A 25301-nucleotide genomic window follows, 5' to 3' on the forward strand; every position below is an offset into this window, starting at 1 on the left:
ACCCTTCCCGGTGCCTTGCCGGACGGGACTCTGGAGTTGGAGGGCTTCTACATCAACATAATCGCCTCTCCAATGACTCGTGAGTAGTCCACTTCAGACCTACGGGTCCGTAGTTAGTAGCTATATGGCTTCTTCTCTCTCTTGCATCTTCAATACAAAGTTCTCCAAGGTCTTCATGGAGATCTATCCGATGTAATCCTCTTTGGCGGTGTGTTTGTCCAGATCCGATGAATTGTGGATTTGCGATCAGATTATCTATGAATTATATTTGAGTCTTTGCTGATTTCTTATATGCATGACTTGATATCCTTGTAAGTCTCTCCGAGTCTTGGGTTTTGTTTGGCCAACTAGATCTATGATTCTTGCAATGGGAGAAGTGCTTGGTTTTGGGTTCATACCGTGCGGTGACCTTTCCCAGTGACAGAAGGGGCAACAAGGCACGCATCGTGTTGTTGCCATCAAGGGTAACAAGATGGGCTCTCAACATAGATTTGAGATTGTCCATCTACATGATGTCATCTTGCTTAAGGCGTTACTCTGTTCTTTTGAACTTAATACACTAGATGCATCTTGGATAGCGGTCGACGTGTGGAGTAATAGTAGTAGATGCAGAAAGTATCGGTCTACTTGTTTTGGACGTGATGCCTATAGATATAATCATTGCCATAGATAACGTCACTACTTTGCGCGGTTCTATCAATTGCTCGACAGTAATTCGCTCACCCCTGTCTACTTGCTTTCATGAGAGAAGCCACTAGTGAACACTACGGCCCCCGGGTCTATTCACAACTATCGTCTCCACTTTCACTTTTACTTTGCTTTGTTTACTCTTTGCTTTCAGTTCTCACTTTGCAAACAATCTATAAGGGATTGACAACCCCTTCATAGCGTTGGGTGCAAGCTCTTTCTGTTTGTGCAGGTACTTATGACTTGACGCGATCCTCCTACTGGATCGATACCTTGGTTCTCAAACTGAGGGGAATACTTACCACTGTTGTGCTACATCACCCTTTCCTCTTCAAGGGAACACCAACGCAAGGCTCCAAGGCCGCGGAGAAATCCTTTGCATATTTGCCAAGGAAGTCCCTATAGGCGTAGCCCGTACCAGAAGGATTATTGCAGGGACCCCTCCTGGCCGCGCCACCCAGGCTTGTGGGGCCCACAGGCACCCCCTCCACTCATTCTTGCTCTCAGCTGGTTCTCCTACCTCTAGAAAAAATCGTTTCGCAGCTCAAACCCGTGTTCTTGCTCCTCTTGTTGGGATTTTCGATCTCTTTGCTCAAAGCAACTTTTTCCGAACTGTTTTGGGGAAATTACTCCTTGGTAAGTGACTCCTGCATTGGTCCTATTAGTTTTTGCTCTAGTGCCTTATAGTCCGCGCATTTTCGCTACCTTGGTGACCATGTTCTTGAGCTTTGCATGCTGAATTTAGCTGGTCCCAAGTAGTTTTAATGTGTAATATGGCCTCTAGGCACTTGTGGGAGTAGTTGCTACGAGTTTAGTTGAGCCTTGTTCACTTTTCCTTAGAATCACTAAAAATTTCAGAAGTTTTCAAAGATAAGAAAGGGAAAATATGAGGAGGTTCTTAAGAGGCTCGTCATGTGGCCAAGCGATGTGTTCTTACGCGCCGCTGGAATTTATGAGGACTTTTACCACTTGGTGGAGAACGCGGGCCTTACCTCCTTCGTTGAAGATAAGTGTCCGCAATACCTCCTCCTCACTAATATCTTCGTACAAAGCTTTAACTTCTATCCGAGGAAGAATCCTCCTTTGGTTGAGTTTAAACTTTATGATATACCCCAGCGCATGTCACTTCAGGATTTTTGCAATGTTTGCAAATTGCCTTTTGTTGGGGATATTCATGAACCTCGTCCACGGGACTTGGAAGCTTTCATCGATACAATTGCTGTAGAGAGGAGAGAGGAGTGTCTTGCGCTAGAGCTGCTAGCATACATTTTCCTGTGCTTCGGTACTTCTCACTATTTGTGGGAAAATGTTTGATTAGCCGTGGAAAGATGAGTCACTTAGTTCCCCAGATCTTGCGGTCTTGCGCGAAGCCCTTTATAACGATAAAACTTATAGCTTGGGCCCTATAGTATCTCAACGGTTGAACACGAACCGTTCTAAGGGCATTTTCTATGGAGGTATCTATGCTACTCGTCTTGCTAGACACTTTGACATACCTATTAGACTGGACGAGGAAGAAGAGATTATTCTTCCTGAGAGATATCTATATTACGATAGCATGGTTCGCCATGACTTTCTTGATAGAGATATAAATAGAAGGATGATTTATAACCTGGTATTTAGTCCGGGTAGTCGTGAGACTATTACTTTGCATGCTCCTTCTTTGTTCAATCTTCATGCAGGTAGGTACATTATTATGCCCTCGGACATCTACGCATATTGGGGTTTAGCCCAACCACAGGTGCCCGTGCCCGAGTCACCAGTCAAGTACCAGACGCCAGTTTATCAGTGGGAGCTAGAGGAGCTCACACAGCAGTGGCATCCTCAGTACACTCCGGTGTGTTTCTCACCGACTTTACATTCTTGCTTATGCTTTCACTTTATTCGTCGGTGTTCACACTTTGCCACTGTATCATCCATGCTAGTTTATTTCCTTTTCTTGTTTTCTTTTAGTGTGTCTGTCTAGTTTGAGAAAAACCAAAAAGATTTTCTTTTCTTCTTTTGCTTGTTGGGAGCTTTCCCGTGTAAATAGTTTTCTTCTTCTTTGGGTCAAGGTAGAAGACCATGGTTACAATGTTTAATGGCTCTTGCATGCATACCTGTTTAGCTTTCAAAGAGCCATATTACTTTGTCTTCTCCTTTTTGTTTGCCTGCAGATTCCAGCTTTAGTCCAATGCACGAGCACTCTTATTATTGTTCAAATCGTTCGGTCGTGCAAGTGAAAGGCAATAATGACGATATATGATGAAGTGACTAAGCCTGGAAAAGCTGGTATGAACTCGATCTATTTTGTTTTTGTAAATATGACTATCTCATCATGCCTAATTCACCTTTGTTGTGAGATAAACATGTTTGCAATGACAACTTAGAGATCCTAGTTGCTTATGCCATGCTTACTTAGCTAGGAGCTTATAATGGTTTGTCTTGGATGCCAACATGAATGTTGAGATGACTATGATGTAGTGTGATAGGATGGTATCCTCCTTTGAATGATTCAAGTGGCTTGACTTGGCGCATGTTCACGCATGTAGTTGATACAAAATCAACATAGCCTCTATGATATTCATGTTCATGGCGATTTATGTCCTACTCATGCTTGCACTCAACGTTAGTTAATCTCAATGCATTTTGATGACCGTTGTCGCTCTCTAGTTGGTCGCTTCCCAGGCTTCACTTGTACTAAGCCGGAATACTGCTTGTGCATCCACTTCCATAAACCCAATGTTGTTCCATATGAGTCCACCATATCTACCTATGTGCGGTACCTACCTGTTGTTCCAAGAAATTTGCATGTGCCACTCTCTAAACCTTCAAGAAATAATCTGTTTTGCATGCACGAACCGCTCATGTAGTGACAGGGGGCTATTAGTATCTTCCATGCTAGGCATTTTATCCTCGATATGTGTTTATTCACTATCATTCATGAGAAAGGGGCCGGTAATTGGAATTCCCAGTTCCATGCTCAAATCGAAAAGATAATTGCAAACAAAACTCCCCCAGGATTGATGTTGGTATGGACGGTACCCGAGGATTTGGCTAGCCGTGGAGTGTGATTGATTGGTGGTGGGGGAGTCAAAATTTTACTTTTCTATTTGGGAACCGCCTATAGCATGTGTAGCGTGGAAGATGTTGAGAACTCTTAGTCATTGCGTTGACAATGAAAGCATGCCACCCAAAATTATTATCTCTGTTTTCAAAGCTTAAGCTCTGGCACCTCTGCAAATCTATGCTTCCCTCTGCGAAGGGCATGTCTATTTATGTTCCTGTTGAGTCATCCTCCTCTTACAAAAGCACCAATTATAGAGAACCTCTGTCATTTTTATGCTTTTCTTTTAACTGTGTTGAGTATGACTGTGACTGGATCTTCTTTGCCATGAATTACAATGTTTACTCAGCCCTTGGTCTTTGAAGGTGCTCTACATTTATGTTTTGCAGTCTCAGAAAGAGCTAGCGAGATACCATTTGTTCGCACTGCTTCATGTTGTTTTGATTGAAGTGCTGACATTTGAGGCTTATTATTATTTGTTCGCTAGTTGATTATGCCATTGATATGAGTTTACCGTGAGACCTAGATGTCATTTACTTATGTGGTTTGCTTGTGATCTTGCTGAAATTATGGTTATGAGTTAGACATAGTTGCAACAACAAGATCAAACAGAGTTCGTCAAAGTTTTTCTTTTGTCTTTTTCGGTTTGTCAACTCAATTTCTTGAGGACAAGCAAGGCTTTAAGCTTGGGGCAGTTGATACGTCTCCGTCGTATCTACTTTTCCAAACTCTTTTGCCCTTGTTTTGGACTCTAATTTGCATGATTTGAATGGAACTAACCCGGACTGACGCTGTTTTCAGCAGAATTGCCATGGTGTTGTTTTTGTGCAGAAATAAAAGTTCTCGGAATGTCCTGAAAATTTACGGAGAATTTTTCTGGAATTAATGAAAAATACCTGCGCAAAGATCCACCGGAGGGGGTGTGCCAGTGGGCCACAAGCCCACGGGCCGCGGCCACCCCCCTGGCCACGCCATGACGGCTTGTGGGGCCCACGAGGCTCCACTGCCTCCAAACTCAGCTCTATATATTCCGTTTCCCTGAGAAAAAATCAGAGAGAAGGATCCATCGCGTTCTACAAAACGGAGGCACCTCCACCTCCTGTTCTTCATCTAGAGGGCAGATCTGGAGTCCGTTCTCGGCTGCGGAGAGGGCAAATCGTCGCTATCTTCATCATCAACCTTCCTCCATCGCCAATTCCATGATGCTCTTCATTGTTCGTGAGTAATCTCATCGTAGGCTTGCTGGACGGTGATGAGTTGGATGAGATCTATGATGTAATCGAGGTAGTTTTGACGGGGATTGATCCCTAGTATCCACTATGTTCTGAGATTGATGTTGCTACTACTTTGCCATGCTTAATGATTGTCACTAGGGCCCGTTGCCATGTGTATTTTAGATCCTATCTTGCAAGTTGTAGTCACCTACTATGTGTTATGACCCGGCAACCCCGGAGTGACAATACCCAGAACCACTCCCGGAGATGACCATAGTATGAGGAGTTCATGTATTCACCAAGTGTTAATGCGTTGGTCCGGTTCATTATTAAAAGGAGAACCTTAATATCCCATGGTTTCCATTAGGACCCCGCTACCATGGGAGGGATGGACAATAGATGTCATGCAAGTTCTTTTCCCTAAGCACGTATGACTACATACGGAATACATGCCTACATTAGATTGACGAACGGGAGCTAGTTACTTATCTCTCCGTGTTATACCTATTACATGATGAATCACATCCGTCATACTCATCCATCACCAATCCACTGCCTACGAGTCTTTTACTACTGGTCCTTGCTACGTTACTTTGTTGCTACTATTGTCACTACTGTTGTTACTTGTTGCTGCTGTCACTACTGCTGGTACTTGCTACTTTGTTGTTACCTGTTGCAAGACTTTTCTGGAGCCGTTGTCGGGGAAGCATTATTCTCAAGAATAGTCCCCCGTCCATGTGTTATTTTCTATGCGCCATTGATAAAACAAGTTAGGAATAGTCTGCCGTCAACATACCCTTTTCTGGCACCGTTGCTATCATACCACTTTGCTACTGATACTTTGCTTGCAGACACTAATCTTTCAGGTGTGGTTGAAACTGACAAACTCAGCTGCTAATACTTGAGAATATTCTTTCGCTTCCCCTTGTGTCGAATCAATAAATTTGGGTTGAATACTCTACCATCAAAAATCGTTGCGATCCCCTACACTTGTGGGTTATCAATCACCATGACTCTTTCAAGGGCAAAAAGTAAAGGTACAAGATAGGCCCTTCGTAGAGGGAACCAGAGGTTGTCATGCGCTTTTGAGGTTTGTATGTGTGTCCTCTTAGTGTGAAGGAACGTCACTTTATATTTCCTCCCGTGATAAAGAACTTTATTATGCAGTCTGTCGCTTTTATGTCTTCCTCATCACAGGTTCATACAAAGCTTATTTTCCACACACTAATAGATCATACATATTTAGGGAGCAATTTTTATTGCTTGCACCGATGACAACTTACTTGAGGGATCTTCTTCAATCCATAGGTAGGTATGGTGGACTCTCATGGCAAAACTGGGGTTGAAAGTTTGTGGATGCACAAGTAGTATCTCTACTTAGTGCGGAAGTTTTGGCTGATATGAGGTGGAAGCAATCGTCACATGCCAAGGGATTTCTAGTCTTATAACATTGTTCGGAACCAAGCAAACATAATTCATTATGTTCTCTTCCTTGTCCAACATCAACTTCTAAGCATGTAATAGTTTAATGAGTGTTCAAAATCATAGATGGTGTCCAAGATGATATATTTATATGTGAACCTCTCCTTCTTTATCACTTCCTATTAATTGCAACAATGACCAAGATCTATGTTTGTCCACCCTCAACAAGTTTCAATCATCATTCTTTTAATATGTGAAGCCATCACTTCCCATAAGATCATTACATGATCTTTCATGCTTTTGTTCTATTATCATTCTTTTGATCATGGCATGAGGCAAGGCCCTTAACTAAAACACTCTTTATTATATGACTCACGAACTTGAATACATCGGGGGTGACACAAAGCAAAACTCAAGCCTAAAACACTAAGAACTTTAATCTACTAGAGAAATACAAAACCAAAAAGGAACGAACTAAGAAAAGGTAAAAGCAAAAGATGTGATGGTGATATGATACCGGGGCAACTCTCCCAAGCTTGGCATAAGCCAAGGGGATTGCCATACCCATGCTTAGTTGTCTTCCTTCGATGGTGATGGTGGTGAAGTTGTTGCAACATGGGTTTGATCCTTTGTCTTCCAAGGCATAGGTGCTCCATCATGGAAAGATGACCGAGTCTCCGGAATCCTCAAATCTGCAGCCAACCGTATTGATTTAAATCTATACTTGTATTCACAGTTTTGGTTCTGCAGGTCATAGATCTGGGCTTGGAGGTGATCAATTCTGTCATAGAGCCTGGAGAGGTGCTTCCCGATGTCATTGGCATCGATCTTGTGCTTGTTGGTGAATTTTGTGATCATCATGTGGTTGGCGTTGAGTCCACTCCACCATCCCTTGGCACTTGAAGACTTGTTGCTCCATTGCTTCGAGCCTCGCCTCCATGCTTCCGGTCTTCTTGGGCCCCTCAACATCACGGATGTGCAGCATGCCCTCACGCATCTCGATAGATTGAGGGTGTTGCAGCACTCCCGCGAGGTAGGGATTGATGACCTTCTTGAAGATCTTGTCCATCGGAGCTTTTGGGGACGCCATGGCGATCGAGATGTGCAGCAGAAACAGGATCAAAATGAAAACAGAGAAAATTTGCGTTATACGAGGGTCAGACTTTTTGGGAGAATATATAATGATTTTTTTCGACCAGAAGGATTACTCCGCAAGAAAACGGAGTCCAGGAGGCACACGAGGTGGTCACAAGCCCCGCAGGCGCGGCCAGGGGGTGGCCCGCGCCTGGCAGGCTTGTCACCTCCTCGCGCACTTTCCGTCTACTTCAAAATTTTCTAATTTTTGAAAAATTTCAAAACGGAGAAAAATTCCTACTGGAAAAGTTTTGGAGTCAGTTTACTTACCGAATCACATACCTCTTTGTTTTTGGAGTCTGAAACAGGTTGATAAATATCCCTTATGTACTCCTCCGGAGTTATGGTACTGATAATATTGCTTTCAACATTTATGGGAGTACCTGAGATATAATGCTTGATTCTTTGCCCATTTACCACTCTCGGAAAGTTACCTTTCATGTTGTTGATCTTGATGGCACCGAAACGATATACTTCCTCAATAATGTAGGGACCTTCCCATTTAGAGAGAAGTTTGCCTACAAAAAATCTTAAACGACAATTATATAGCAAGACATAATCACCTACATTGAACTCATGTTTTTGTATCCTTTTATCATGCCACCTCTTAACCTTATCTTTGAACAACTTGGAATTTTCATATGCCTCAGCTCTCCATTCATCAAGCGAGCTAATATCAAATAACCTCTTCTCGCCAGCAAGTTTGAAATCAAAGTTGAGATCTTTGATTACCTAATAAGCCTTATGCTCTAGCTCAAGAGGTAATTGACATGCTTTACCGTAAACCATTTTTTACGGAGACATGTCCATGGGATACTTATAAGCAGTTCTATAAGCCCACAGTGCATCATTGAGCTTCTTAGACCAATTCTTTCTAGACCTATTGATAGTCTTTTGTAGAATTAGTTTAATCTCTCTATTGTTTAGCTCTACTTGACCACTGGACTGAGGATGATAGGGAGATGCAATTCTATGGTTGACATCATACTTAGCAAGCGTTTTACGGAAAGCACCATGAATAAAATTTGAACCACCATCAGTCATTAGATATCTAGGGACTCCAAATCTAGGGAAAATAACTTCTTCAAGCATCCTGATAGAGGTGTTGTGATCAGCACTACTAGTTGGGATAGCTTCTACCCACTTAGTAACGTAATCAACAGCAACTAGGATATGAGTATACCCCTTGGATTTTGGAAAAGGTCCCATATAATCAAAACCCCAAACATCAAATGGTTCAATGACAAGTGAATAATTCATAGGCATTTCGTGACGTTTACTGATATTGCCTATTCTTTGACATTCGTCACAAGACAAGTCAAACTTACGGGCATCCTTGAAGAGAGTGGGCCTATAGAAACCTGATTGCAATACCTTGTGTGCAGTTCTATCTCCCGCATGGTGTCCACCATAAGCCTCGGAATGACACTTCTGTAGGATATGTCCCTGTTCATGTTCAGGTACACAACGTCTAATAACACCATCTACTCCTTCCTTATAAATGTGAGGATCATCCCAAAAGTAATGTCTCGAATCAAAGAAGAATTTCTTATTTTGCTGGTATGTGAAACTAGGTGGTATATATTTGGCAACGATGTAATTTGCAAAATCAGCATACCACGGTGTACTACGTGAAGTATTGATGACATTCAACTGCTCAACAGTAAAGCTATCATCAATAGGTTGTGGGTCATCAAGAACATTTTCCAACCTATACAAGTTATCTGCTACGGGGTTCTCAGCACCATTCCTATCGACAACATGAAAATGAAATTCTTGTAGCAAGAGAACCCATCTGATAAGTCTAGGTTTAGCGTCTTTCTTTTCCATGAGGTACTTAATAGCAGCGTGATTAGTGTTAATAGTGACTTTGGAATCAACAATGTAAGACCTGAACTTTTCACATGCAAACACGACTGCTAAAAATTCCTTTTCCATAGTAGCATAGTTTTTTTGGGCACTGTCTAGAGTTTTACTAGCATAGTGAATAACATTCAACTTCTTATCAACTCTTTGTCCTAGGATAGCATCAACAGCATAATCACTAGCATCACACGTGATTTCAAAAGGTAAGTTCCAATCAGGTGGTTGAACAATAGGAGCAGTTATCAAAGCCTTCTTAAGTATTTTGAAGGCTTCCTCACAATCATCGTCAAAAACAAAAGGAATATCCTTTTGCAAGAGATTGGTAAGAGGCCTAGAAATATTAGAGAAGTCTTCAATGAACCTTCTATAGAAACCAACATGACCAAGGAAACTTCTTATACCTTTGATATCTGTGGGGCTTGGCATTTTCTCGATTGCATCAACCTTAGCCTTATCGACTTCAATACCTCTTTCAGAAATTTTATGTCCTAAGACGATGCCTTCATTAACCATAAAGTGGCACTTCTCCCAATTCAAGACAAGGTTGGTGTCTTTCGTTCTGTGCAAGACTCGATCAAGGTTGCTGAGGCAATCATCAAAAGAAGACCCGTAAACGGAGAAGTCATCCATGAAAACCTCAACAATCTTTTTCAAAAAAGTCAGAGAATATAGCCATCATACATCTTTGAAAGGTAGAAGGTGCATTACATAAGCCAAAAGGCATACCTCAGTAAGCAAAGGTACCGAAAGGGTAGGTGAAAGTGGTTTTCTCCTGATTAGATTGTGCAACAGGTATTTGGGAGAAACCATAATAACCATCTAGAAAGCAGAAGTGTGTGTGTTTAGACAGTCTTTCTAGCATTTGGTCGATAAAAGGCAAAGGGTATGATCTTTCCTAGTGGCTTTATTCAATTTCCTAAAATCGATCACCATCCTATAGCCAGTAATAATCCTCTGTGGGATCAATTCAACTTTATCATTAGGGACAACGGTAATACCTCGCTTCTTAGGGACGCAATGCACCGGACTCACCCAATCACTATGAGCAACAGGATAAATAATACCTGCTTCCAGGAGCTTTAATATTTCTTTTCTTACTACCTCTTTCATCTTAGGATTTAAGCTCCGTTGATGATCAGCAACTAGTTAGGAATCAGGATCGGTTTTAACTTCTGCTGGCATAGAGTGGGACTAATGCCCTTAAGATCATCAAGAGTATATCCAATAGCAGCACAGTGCTTCCTCGGAGTTTTTAGTAACTTCTTTTCTTCATGCTCGGAGAGGCTAGCACTAATAATAACAAGATATATCTCTTTTTCATCGAGATCAGCATACTTAAGAGTATCAAGCAATGGTTTAAGCTCGAACACAGGATCACCCTTTGGTGGGGGTGGTTCTGCAATCAGTTCAACAGGAAAATTATTCTTAAGGATAGGATATTGTTCAAAGATAACTCTATCTATCTCATCCCTTTCATCCATATGCATATCATTTTCATGCTCAAGCAAGTATTTCTCTAAAGGATTAGTAGGAGGCATGGCAATAGAAGCTAGGGCAATAATTTTATCCTTACTAGGAAACTCTTTTTCATGAGGTTGTCTACCTAACTTGGAGAAATTGAACTCATGTGACACACCTTCGAAGCCAACAGTGACAGTTTGCTTCTCACAGTCAATATGAGAATTGACGGTATTTAGGAAGGGTCTGCCAAATATGATGGGACAAAAGCTATCCGGTGTGCTAGCAAGAACGAGAAAATCAGCAGGATACTTCGTTTTACCACAGAAGACTTCACCATCTCTAACAATTCCCAAAGGGCAGATAGTACCTCTACTGGCAAGCTGAATAGTGACATCAATAGGTTCCATCTCAACATGTGCAATCTCGTCTTTAATTTCATCATATAAGGTTTGAGGTATTGCACTAACACTAGCACCCGCGTCAAATAAACCATGATAACAATGATCTCCTATCTTAATAGAAACAACAGGTGTGCCAACAACACGCCTATGTTTGTCTCTAGCATGTGGTTTAGCAATTCTAGCAGCATCTTTACAGAAGTGAATATCATGGCCATCAACATTGTCGGACAAGAGATCTTTGATAATAGCAATCCTAGGTTCAACTCTAATTTGCTCAGGGGGTGTAGGTGTTCTAATGTATCCCCTATGTATCACAGTTGAAACTTTAGAATGATCCTTTATCCTAACAGGGAAAGGTGGTTTCTCAATGTAAGCACTGGGAACAATAGGATCATTATAACCAATGACTTTCTCTTCAACTGGATTGGGTTTAACTATATTGACTTCTAAGGGAGGATGATATTTAAACCACTTCTCTTTACGGAGATCAATATGAGCAGCAAATGATTCACACAATGAAGCTACTATCTCACAGTCAAGTCCAAATTTAGCGCTAAAATCACAAAAAGTATTTGTTTCGACAAAGGATTTAACGCAGTCAAACTTGAGATTCAAACCTGAATCCTTACCTTCATCAAACTACCAATATTCAGGGTTGTGTTTAAATCTTTCCAATAGATTCCATCTAAAGTCAATATCTCTCTTCATAAAAGAACTGGTACAAAAATGTCAAGCATGGTGTGATCATCATGAGAAAGCTGAGCATAGAAGTTCTGGATGATAATTTCTCTCGAGAGCTCGTGGTCGGGGCATGAATATAACATTTATTTAAGCCTCCACCAATCTTGAGCGATGCTTTCTCAGTCACGAGGCCAAAAATTACAAATATAATTCCGATCACGATGTACAAGATGCATAGGATAAAACTTTTGATGAAATTCCAATTTCAACCGGTTGTAGTTCCATGATCCAGTATCATCACATAGCCTATACCATGTCAATGCTTTATCCCTCAAAGATAAGGGAAAGACCTTATTCTTGACCTCATCCTCGGGCAAACCTGCAAGCTTAAATAAACCACAAACTTCATCTACATAGATTAGATGCAAGTCTGGATGTGATGTTCCATCTCCTGTAAAAATATTAGCCAACATTTTCTCAAGCATACCCGAAGGAAATTCATAGCAAATATTTTTAGTAGGTGTAGAAGGTTGAGGAGCAACTCCTTGTGCCTCCGTCGAGGTGAAGATACCCCAAACAAGCTCCTCAAAGGATTAGTTTCCATATTGACAAGTGACAATAAATTTTAGCACACTATATAAATGTTTCCTTACCAAATTCCACTGACCAAAGGCGCTTCACTCCCCGGCGACGGCGCCAGAAAAGAGTCTTGATGACCCACAAGTATAGGGGATCTATCGTAGTCCTTTCTATAAGTAAGAGTGTCGAACCCAACGAGGAGCAGAAGGATCTGTCAAGTGGTTTTCAGCAAGGGAATCTATGTAAGCACTGAAATTATCGGTAACAAGTAGTTGTGTGATAAGATGAATCGTAGCCAGTAGCAAGTAACAATAGTAACAACGGTGCAGCAAAGTGGCCCAATCCCTTTTGTAGCAAGGGACAAGCCTGGACAAACTCTTATAGGAGGTAAAGCGCTCCCGAGGACAGATCGGAATTTCTGTCAAGCTAGTTTTCAACATGTTCATCTGATTCGCGTTCGCTACTTTGATAGTTTGATATGTGGGTGGACTGGTGCTTGGGTGCTGCCTTTACTTGGAAAAACCTCCCACTTATGACTAATCCCTCTCGCAAGCATCCGCAACTACGAAAGAATAATTAAGACAAAGTCTAACCATAGCATTAAACTAGTGGATCCAAATCAGCCCCTTACGAAGCAACGCATAAACTAGGGTTTAAGCTTCTGTCACTCTAGCAACCCATCATCTATTTATTACTTACCAATGCCTTCCTCTAGGCCCAAATAATGGTGAAGTGCTATGTAGTCGACGTTCACATAAAACCACTAGAGGAAAAACAACATACAACACATCAAAATATCGAACGAATACCAAATTCACATGACTACTTATAGCATGACTTATCCCATGTCCCCAGGAACAAAAGTGACTACTCACAAAACAAAATAATATTCATGACCAGAGAGGTATTGAATAGCATAAAGGATCTGAACATATAACCTTCCACCGAGTAATCCAACTAGCATGAACTACAAAGAGTAATTAACACTACTAGCAACCTTACAAGTACCAATCGGAGTCGCGAGACGGGGATTGGTTACAAGAGATGAACTAGGGTTTGGAGATCAGATGGTGTTGATGAAGATGTTGATGGTGATGAGTCCCCTCCAATGAGAGGAGTGTTGGTGATGACGATGGCGACGATCTCCCCCTCCGGGAGGGAAGTTTCCCCGGCAGGACGACCCTCCCGGAGCTCTAGACTGGTTCTGCTCAAGTTTCGCCTCGTGGCGGTGGCGATTCCTCCCGAAAGCCCCCTCTTGATTTTTTTGGAATGAAACCCTCCATATAGCAAAAGAGGGGGCCAGAGGGCCAACTGGGAGCCCACGAGCCCCCTAGGCGCGGCCATGGGGGTAGGCCACGCCTAGCAGGCTTGTGGGCTCCTGCTGGCTCCCCTCTGGTACTTCTTCGGCCCAGTATTTTTTATAAATTCCAAAATAATTCCTCGCTGATTTTCAAGGCTTATGGAGTTGCACAGAATAGGTATCTCAAACTTGCTCCTTTTTCAGGCCAGAATTCCAGCTGCCGGTATTCTCCCTCTTCATGTAAACCTTGCAAAATTTGAGAGAAAAGACATAAGTATTGTACCGTGAAGTGTAATAACAGCCCATAAAGCGATAAATATCAACATGAAAGCATGATGCAAAATGGACGTATCAGGGGCCTTTCCAAATGAAGCTTTTACAAAAACTTATTTTCCTGCAACTCTTCGCAGCATGCTCTTTTCCTCTCAGTCAAGCATCCGTCTGCCCTCACCTGCTCGTACCCCGCAAGCGGGGGCTGGGGGCACGGCGTTGGTGATACGTCCATTTTGCATCATGTTTTCATGTTGATATTTATCGCTTCTTTGACTATTATTTCACTTCACGGTACAATTGTTATGCCTTTTCTCTCTTATTTTGTAAGGTTTACATGAAGAGGGAGAATGTCGGCAACTGGGATTCTGGCCTGAAAGTGGAGCAAAGTTGAGATACCTATTCTGCGCAACTCCAAACGCCGTAAAAATCAACGAGGATTCTTTTCCTGATTTATCAAAAATACTGGGCCGAAGAAGTGCGAGAGGGGCGCCAGGGGTTGGCCACAAGCCTGCACGGCGCGGCCACCCCCCAGGCTGCGCCATGAGGGCTTGTGGGCAACCTACTGGCCCACTTGCCCCCTCTTTTACTATATGAAGGGTTTTGTTGAGGAAAAAATCAAGGAGGAGCTTTGTCGTGGATTCACCGCCGCCACGAGGCGGAACTTGAGCAGAACCAATCTAGAGCTACGGCAGGACGATCCTGCCGGGGAAACTTCCCTCCCGGTGGGGGAAATCGTCACCATCGTCATCACCAACACTCCTCTCATCGGAGGGGACTCGTCACCATCAACATCTTCATCAGCACCATCTCATCTCCACACCCTAGTTCATCACTTGTAACCAATCTCCATCTTGCGACTCCGATTGGTACTTGTAAGGTTGCTAGTAGTGTTGATTACTCTTTGTAGTTCATGCTGGTTGGATTATTAGGTGGAAGAGTTTATGTTCAGATCCTTGATGCTACTCATTACCTCTCTGGTCATGAATATGATTATGCTTTGTGAGTAGTTACTTTTGTTCCTGGGGACATGGGATAAGTCATGCTAATAGTAGTCATGTGAATTTGGTATTCGTTCGATATTTTGATGTGTTGTATGTTGTTTTTCCTCTAGTGGTGTTATGTGAACGTCGACTACATAACACTTCACCATTATTTGGGCCTAGAAGAAGTCATTGGGAAGTAGTAAGTAGATGATGGGTTGCTAGAGGGAAAGAAGCTTAAACCCTAGTTTATGCGTTACTTCGTAAGGGGCTGATTTGGATCCACTAGTTTAATGCTATGGTTAGACTATGTCTTAATTCTTCTTTCGTAGTATCGGATGCTTGCGAGAGGGGTTAATCATAAGTGGGATGCTTGTCCAAGTAAGGGCAGTACCCAAGCGCTGGTCCACCCACATATCAAACTATCAAAGTAACAAACGCGAATCATCTGAACATGATGAAACTAGCATGACAGAAATTCTCGTGTGTCCTCGGGAGCGTTTTTCCTCCTATAAGACTTTGTCCAGGCTTGTCCCTTGCTACAAAAGGGATTGGGCCACTTTGCTGCACCGTTTCTACTTTTGTTACTTGTTACTTGCTACGAATCATCTCACCACGCAGTCACTTGTTACCGACAATTTCAGTGCCTGCAGATTTTACCTTGCTGAAAACCACTTGTCACATCCTTCTACTCCTCGTTGGGTTCAACACTCTTACTTATCAAAAGGACTATGATTGATCCCCTATACTTGTGGGTCATCAAGACTCTTTTCTGGCGCTGTTGCCGGGGAGTGAAGCGCCTTTGGTTAGTGGAACGTGGTAAGGAAACATTCATATAGTGTGGTGAAATTTATTGTCACTTGTCACTATGGAAACTAATCCTTTGAGGGGCATGTTCGGGGTATATTCACCTCGAACGGAAGCACAAAGAGTTTCTCCTCAACCTGTTGCACCTACTGAAAATATTTGCTTTGAATTTCCTTCGGGTATGCTTGAGAAACTGCTGGCTAATCCTTTTACAGGAGATGGAACATCACATCCATACTTACATCTAATCTATGTAGATGAAGTTTGTGGTTTATTTAAGCTTGCAGGTTTGCCCGAGGATGAGGTCAAGAAGAAGGTCTTTCCTTTATCTTTGAAGGATAAGGCGTTGACATGGCATAGGCTATGTGATGATACTAGATCATGGGAATTTCATCAAAAGTTTTATCCTATGCATTTAGTACATCGTGATCGGAATTATATTTACAATTCTTGGCCTCGTGACAGAGAAAGCATCGCTCAAGCTTGGGGGAGGCTTAAATCAATGCTATACTCATGCCCCAATCATGATCTCTCGAGAGAAATTATCATTCAGAACTTCTATGCCCGGCTTTCTCATGATGATCGCACCATGCTTGACACTTCTTGCACCGGTTCTTCTATGAAGAGAGATATTGACTTCAAATGGAATTTATTGGAGAGAATTAAACGCAACTCTGAAGATTGGGAGCTTGAATAAGGTAAGGAGTCAGGTATGAATTTCACATTTGATTGCGTTAAATCCTTTGTTGAGACAAATACCTTTAGTGATTTTAGCGCTAAGTATGGACTTAACTCTCACATAGTAGCTTCATTGTGTGAATCTTTTGCTGCTCATATTGATCTCCCCAAAGAGAAGTGGTTTAAATATCATCCTCCTTTAGAAGTCAATGTAGTTAAACCCACTCCAGTTGAAGAGAAAGTCATTGCCTATAATGATCATGTTGTTCTCAGTGCCTACATTGAGAAACCACCTTTCCCTGTTAGGATAAAGGATCATTCTAAAGCTTCAACTATGATACGTAGAGGCTATATTAGAACACCTACACCCCCTGAGAAAATTAGAGTTGAACCTAGCATTGCTATTATCAAAGATCTTCTGTCCGACGATGTTGAGGGACATAATATTCACTTCTGTGAAGATGCTGCTAGAATTGCTTAACCTCACGTTAGAGACAAACATAGGCATGTTGTTGGCATGCCTGTTGTTTCTGTTAAGATAGGAGATCATTGTTATCATGGCTTATGTGACGTGGGTGCCAGTGTTAGTGCAATACCTCAATACTTAAATGATGAAATCAAAGATGAGATTGCACCTGTTGAGATAGAGCCTATTGATGTCACTAGTCAGCTTGCCAATAGAGATACTATCTGCCCTGTGGGAATTGTTAGGGATGTTGAAGTCTTGTGTGGTAAAACGAAGTATCCTGCTGATTTCCTCGTTCTTGCTACCGCACAAAATAGCTTTTGTCCCATCATATTTGGTAGACCTTTTCTCAATACTGTCAATGCTCATATTGATTGTGAGAAACAAATTGTCACTGTTGGCTTTGAAGGTGTGTCACATGAGTTCAATTTCTCCAAGTTTGGTAGACAACCTCATGAAAAGGAGTTGCCTAGTAGGGATGAAACTATTGCCTTAGCCTCTATTGCCGTGCCATCTACTAATCCCTTAGAGCAATACTTGCTTGAGCATGAAAATGATATCATATGGATGAAAGGGATGAGATAGATCGAGTTGTCTTAGAACAATATCCTATCCTTAAGAATAATCCGCCTGTTGAACTGCTTGGGGATCCACCCCCACCAAAGGGTGACCCTGTGTTTGAGCTTAAACAGTTGTCTGATACTCTTAAGTATGCTTATCTTCATGAAAAGGAGATATATCTTGTTATTATTAGTGCTAGCCTCTAAGAGCATGAAGAAAAGAAGTTACTAAAAACTCTCAGGAAGCACCGTGCTGCTATTGGATATACTCTTGATGATATTAAGGGCATTAGTCCCACTCTATGCCAGCACAAGATTGAAACTGATCCTGACTTCAAACCAGTTGCTGATCATGAAAGGAGATTAAATCCTAAGATGAAAGAAGTAGTAAGAAAAGAAATATTAAAGCTCCTGGAAGCGGGTATTATCTATCCAGTTGCTCATAGCGATTGGGTGAGTCCGGTGCATTGCGTCCGTAAGAAGGGAGGCATTACCGTTGTCCCTAATTGTTGGGGATATTACCTGTGACTGACCCGCCCTAGTTGGGCCGGGTTAGTCATTAGGCGATTCATCCGAGCAGGTATTTGGGCCATGTCCTGGTCAAATCAGGAGAAAACCACCGGGGTCACGATTCGTAGGAAGGAAAGTATCCTTGTAAAACCCTAGGGGATTTGACCTGTATATAAAGGCGAGTCCCAGGGGACGAGAGGGCAGGTTAGAAATCATCGAGTGCTGGGTTTGGCGAATCACGCCCCCCTTGTAATCGAATCCACATCAATACACACAAAGGCAGGACGTAGGCTATTACCTCCTCACGACGGGCCGAACCTAGGTAAATCGCCGTGTCTCTCCCACTTAACCCCTTTGAGTCGCCACCAAGGTGCGATGGCTCCAGTACTAAGTCCATTCACGAGGACATCTGCCGTGACAAAACCACGACACTAATGATAAGGATGAATTGATCCCACACAGGATTATTACTAGCTATAGGATGGTGATCGATTTTAGGAAATTGAATAAAACCACTAGGAAAGATCATTACCCTTTGCCTTTTATCGACCAAATGCTAGAAAGGATGTCCAAACACACACACTTCTACTTTCTAGACGGATATTCTGGTTTCTCCCAAATACCAGTTGCACAATCTGATCAGGAGAAAACCACTTCCACCTGTCCTTTCGGTACCTTTGCGTATAGACGTATGCCTTTTGGCTTATGTAATGCACCTGCCACCTTTCAAAGATGTATGATGGCTATATTCTGTGACTTTTGTGAAAAGATTGTTGAGGTTTTCATGGATGACTTCTCCGTCTATGGGTCTTCCTTTAATGATTGCCTCAGCAACCTTGATCGAGTCTTGCAGAGATGTAAAGACACCAATCTTGTCTTGAATTGGGAGAAGTGCCACTTGATGGTTAATGAAGGCATCGTCTTAGGTCATAAAATTTCCGAAAGAGGTATTGAAGTCGATAAGGCTAAGGTTGATGCAATCGAGAAAATGCAATACCCCACAGATCTCAAAGGTATAAGAAGTTTCCTTGGTCATGCTGGTTTCTATAGAAGGTTCATTAAAGAATTCTCTAAGATTTCTAGGCCTCTTACCAATCTCTTGCAAAAGGATATTCCTTTTGTCTTTGACGATGATTGTGCGGAAGCCTTCGAAATACTTAAGAGGGCTTTGATAACTGCACCTGTTGTTCAACCACCTGATTGGAACTTGCCTTTTGATATCATGTGTGATGCTAGTGATTATGCTGTTGGTGTTGTTCTAGGGCAAAGAGTCGATAAGAAGTTGAATGTTATTCACTATGCTAGTAAAACTCTAGACAGTGCCCAAAGAAACTATGCCACTATGGAAAAGGAGTTTTTAGCAGTCGTGTTTGCATGTGAAAAGTTCAGATCTTACATAGTTGATTCCAAAGTCACTATTCACACTAATCATGCTGCTATTAAGTACCACATGGAGAATAAAGATGCTAAACCTAGACTTATCAGATGGGTTCTCTTGCTACAAGAATTTGATTTGCACGTTGTCGACAGAAAGGGTGTTGATAACCCAGTAGCAGATAACTTGTCTAGGTTGGAGAACGTTCTTGATGACCCACAACCTATTGATGATAGCTTTCTCGATGAGCAATTGAATGTCATCAATGCTTCACGTAGTGCATCGTGGTATGCTGATTATGCAAACTTTATCGTTGCCAAATATATACCACCTAGTTTCACGTACCAGCAAAAGAAGAAATTCTTCTTTGACTTGAGACACTACTTTCGGGATGATCCTCACCTTTATAAGGAAGGAGTAGATGGTGTTATTAGACGTTGTGTACCTGAACATGAACAGGGACAGATCCTACAGAAGTGTCACTCCGAGGCCTACGGAGGACACCATGCGGGAGATAGAACTGCACCCAAGGTATTGCAATCAGGTTTCTATTGGCCCACTCTCTTCAAGGATGCCCGTAAGTTTGTCTTGTCTTGTGACGAATGCCAAAGAATAGGTAATATTAGCAAACGTCAGGAAATGCTTATGAACTATTCACTTGTCATTGAACCATTTGATGTCTGGGGCTTTGATTATATGGGACCTTTTCCAAAATCCAACGGGTATACTCATATCCTAGTTGTTGTTGATTACGTGACTAAGTGGTTAGAAGCTATCCCCACTAGTAGTGCTGATCACAACACCTCTATCAGGATGCTGAAAGAAGTTATCTTCCCTAGATTTGGAGTCCCTAGATATCTAATGACCGATGGTGGTTCACACTTCATTCATGGTGCTTTCTATAAAACGCTTGCTAAGTACGATGTCAACCATGGAATTGCGTCCCCCTATCACCCTTAGTCCAGTGGTCAAGTAGAGCTAAGTAATAAAGAGATTAAACTGATTCTGCAAAAGACTGTCAACAGGTCTAGAAAGAATTGGTCTAAGAAGCTCGATGACGCACTGTGGGCTTTTAGAACTGCCTATAAGAATCCCATGGGCATGTCTCTGTACAAAATGGTGTATGGTAAAGCATGTCATTTACGTCTTGAGCTAGAGCATAAAGCTTATTGGGAAATCAAAGAGCTCAACTTTGATTTCAAACTTGCCGGTGAGAAGAGGTTATTTGATATTAGCTCGCTTGATGAGTGGAGAAATCAGGCATATGAGAATGCCAAGTTGTTCAAAGAGAAGGTTAAAAGGTGGCATGATAACAGGATACAAAAGCATGAGTTCAATGTAGGTGATTATGTCTTGCTATATAACTCTCGTTTAAGATTCTTTGCAGGCAAGCTTCTCTCTAAATGGGAAGGTCCCTATGTTGTTGAGGAAGTATATCGTTCCGGTGCTATCAAGATCAACAACACGGAAGGTAATTGTCCGAGAGTGGTAAATGGGCAGAGAATCAAGCATTATATCTCAGGTCCTCCCATACATGTTGAAAGCAATATTATCAATACCATAACTCCGGAAGAATACCTAAGGGATATTTATCTGCCTGTTTCAGACTCCGAAAACGAAGAGGTATGTGATTCGGTAAGAAAACAGAGTCCAAAACTTTTCCAGTAGGAAATTTTCTCTGTTTTGGAATATTTGAAAATATACAAAAATTGGAAGTAGTCCGGAAAGTGCACGAGGATGCGACAAGCCTGCACGGCGCGGGCCCACCCCTTGGCCGCGCCGTGAGGGCTTGTGGCCACTGATGTCAGCTGTGCTTCCCTGACAATGGCGCCAGAAATACTTCTGCTACTGCAACAAAAGACCTTCCAATGGCGCCAGAAATAGGTGTGTCGATGGCACCAGGAATCCTTCTGCTATGGCTAGCCTTAAGGGACTTCCTAGGCAAATATGCAAAGGATTTCCCCCGTGGCCTTGGAGCCTTGCGTTGGTGTTCCCTCGAAGCGGAAAGGGTGATCTAGCACAGCGATGGTAAGTATTTCCCTCAGTTTGAGAACCAAGGTATCGATCCAGTGAAGGAGTATCACAAGAGCCTTCACAATCACAAAGAATCTGCTCCCGACGCTATGAAGGGGTTGTCAATCCCTTATAGGTGACTCAAATATATATCATAGATAATCTGATCACAAATCCACAATTCATCGGAGCTCGACAAACACACCGCCAAAGAAGATTATATCGGATAGATCTCCATGAAGATCATGGAGAACTTTGTATTGAAGATCCAAGAGAGAGAATAAGCCATCTAGCTACTAACTACGGACCCGTAGGTCTGAAGTGAACTACTCGTGAGTCATTGGAGGGGCGATGATGATGATGAAGAAGCCCTCCAACTCCAAAGTCCCCACCGGTAGGGTGCCAGGAAGGGTCTCCAGATGAGATCTCGCGGAAACGGAAGCTTGCGGCGGTGGAAAAGTATTTTCGAGGCTCCCCTGATTTTTTGTTGTATTCTATGGAATATATAGGCAAAAGATCTAGGTCAGGGGGCGCTCAGGGAGGCCACTAGCCCTGCCACCGCCGCCTCCCCCTGGTGGCAGAGTGGGGGCTTGTGGGGTCCCTGGAGCCCTCCTGGCTTGGCCACGGGCCCCCTGATCTTCTTCTGTTCGGGAAAAAATCATTTCGGGGATTTTATTCCGTTTGGACTCCGTTCCAAAATCAGATCTGAAAAGAGCCAAAAACACAGAAAAAACAGGAACTGGCAGTTGGCACTGAATTAATAAGTTAGTCCCAAAAAAGATATAAAAGGTACATAAAACATCCAAAGATGACAAGGTAACAGCATGAAACCATCAAAAATTATAGATACGTTTGAGACGTATCAAGCATCCCCAAGCTTAACTCGTGCTCGTCCTCGAGTAGGGAAGTGATAAATAATGAATTTTTGATGCTTTCATGCTACCTAGCATATATTTCCTTTGTAACTCCTCTTATGTGACATGAATGTTCAGATCCATTTGATTCAGAACAATAGTTTCCTATTGACGTGGAAACAATAATAATTCAAGCAAACTAGCAACATAATCATCAACTTTCAAAATAACAAGGCCAAAAGAAAGTTATCCCTACAAAAGCATATAGTCTGGCTATGCTCTATCATCATTGCACAACGAATTTAAATCATGCACAACCCCGGTATTGGCCAAGTAATTGTTTCACACCTTTACTTTCTCAAACCTTTTCAACTCTCACGCAATACATGAGCGTGAGCCATGGTTATAGCACTATAGATGGTGTGGAGTGTGGTGGAGGTTGCAAGACAAAAAAAGGAGAAGATAGTCACATTAACTAGGCATATCAATGAGCTGTGGAGATGCTCATCAATAGATATCAATGTGAATGAGTAGGGATTGCCATACAAATGATGCACTAGAGCTAAGAGTATGTGAAAGCTCTTAAAGAAAACTAGTGGGTGTGCATCCAACTTGCTTGCTCACGAAGACCTAAGGAAATTTTGAGGAAGCCTATCATTGGAATATACAAGCCAAGTTATATAATGAAAATTTCCCACTAGCTATATGGTGGTGACAAAACGAGAGACTCTCAATCATGAAGATCATGGTGCTTAATATGCACTAGTGTGGAAAAAGTGGTAGCATTGTCCCTTCTCTCTTTTTCTCTCATTTTTTTTGTTGGGCTCTTTGGCCTTTTTTATTATTTTTATTTTGGTGGGCTTCTTTGGCCTCTTTTATTTCCTCACATGGGACAATGCTCCATTAATGATGATCATCACACTTTCAACTAAAAACATAGAGCAACAATGACTCTATATGGAATGCCTTCGGTAGTGCACCGTAGCAATGATCTAGCATGGCATAGACATTAATTGAAACATCATGCTAGCTATCTTACGATCATGCAATGGCAATGTAGACGTGGTGGCACATGTCATGGTGGTAGTTGCATGGCAATATATCTCAGAATGACTTTGAAAAAGCCATAGTAGGTAGGTATGGTGGCTGTTTTGAGGGAGGCTAATGGTGGGTTTTGTGCATCGGCGAAAGTTGCACGTCACTAAGAAGATAGTGATGGTGGAAGGTGAAAGTGCATCTAAACCATGGACTCAACAATTGTCATGAAGAACTCATATACTTGTTGCAAAAGTTTTATTAGTAATTGAAACAATGCATTCAACGCATACTCCTAGGGGAAGGGTTGGTAGGTATAAACCGTCGTGCGATCCCGACCGCCACGCAAAGGATGACAATCAATAGACTAATCATGCTCAGATTTCATCACATAGCGGTTCAGCATACGTGCATGCTACGGGAATCACTAACTTCAACACAAGTATTTCTAGATCCACAACACCTTACTAGCATAACTTCAATACTACCATAACCACTACTCAAAACTAATTGAGTTGAATCAAACTTCTCTAACTATTCAATGCACATGAAGGTGGAAGCTTTCGTATCCCTTTGGATAACTACCCCTTTTGAGACTACTTTCAAAGCATAGATCAACTACCAAGCCACGCACTGCTGCGCTCTAAAAGATATAAGTGAAGCACATAGACCATAAGTATCTAGCTCAAAAGATATAAGTGAAGCACATGTGAGCTGAATTGTCTACCAAAAGATATAAGTGAAGCTGGACAAAATCACGGCGAGTGCATGTCTCTATCTCTAGGTGTGCAGCAAGGATGATTGTGACACAACAAAAATAAAAGACTCCTACGATGCAAGACGCTCCAAGCAAAAACACATAACATGTGGTGAATAAAAATATAGCCCCAAGTAACGTTACCGATGGATTGAAGACGAGAGAGGGATGGCTTCCCGGGGCATCCCCAATCTTAGGCTTTTAAGGAATCCTTGAATCTCTTGGGGTGCCTTGGGCATCCCCAAGCTTGAGCTCTTGCTTGAAAACTTCACCCAAAGCTTGAAAACTTCACAACACGAAACTTAAACAGAAACTCGTGATAACTTTAGTATGAGTGATGGGGTTATAGTCCCAGGGTAGGGTCGTAGGCCTGCCCTATAGGTCCTACCCAAGGACTACCCTTCATAAAGGACAAGGCCCTTAGTCAGTTCTGACTGAATTAAGGACTTCCCATCATCCAGTCGGACATGAGCATTCGGAGCGTATCAAACTTACCGACCGGATTCCACTATGTATATCGTAACCCCCCCCCCCCTGGAGGGCAACGGTCATACGTTTTCATTTGCCGTTATTAGCATTTAAGACATACATTACCTGTAACGTAGGCATTTATTCGCCATTACTCCACCCCATGTGCACCAAACCGTTGTGAAGGGCAGCACACTCTATATAAGCCGCCCTCCCCCACTGGTGCAGGGGTTAGCTTTTCACTGTAATCCATATTCCACTCGACATCAAGCTGCCAAGAGCACTGAGACGTAGGCTTTTATCTCCACCGTAGAGGGGCCTGAACTCGTACAACCTCGCCATAACTAAGGCTCTGCCCATCCTTTTGTACCCTACACATCTACTGTCAGACTTATACCCACGACAGTTGGCGCCCACCGTGGGGCAGGCGTCTAAGCGACTTCCGGCGAGTTTGCGACTACATCCTTTCGTCATGTCGTCCGGTGGAGATTTGTGCATGGGTTGTGAGATCATCTTCACCGCACTCTCCTTCATCGTCGATGATTCGGCATCGCTTCGGGATGCACCTCTCAGCGTCGAGGCGCTCCCCAGTCGCGGGGCTACGCATTTCCGTGCCGGCGCCCGCGGCATCCTTCTTCTCCAGCAGTCGGCTCCGGTGTCGATCTTCGCCCCCGTCACGCGCCGCAACAAGCGGTCTCGCCGTCCGCGGCTCCAGCGTTGGGTGAGACACGCCC

This window comes from Hordeum vulgare, chromosome 4H (genome assembly GCF_904849725.1).
Source record: "Hordeum vulgare subsp. vulgare chromosome 4H, MorexV3_pseudomolecules_assembly, whole genome shotgun sequence".
Taxonomy (NCBI): domain Eukaryota; kingdom Viridiplantae; phylum Streptophyta; class Magnoliopsida; order Poales; family Poaceae; genus Hordeum; species Hordeum vulgare.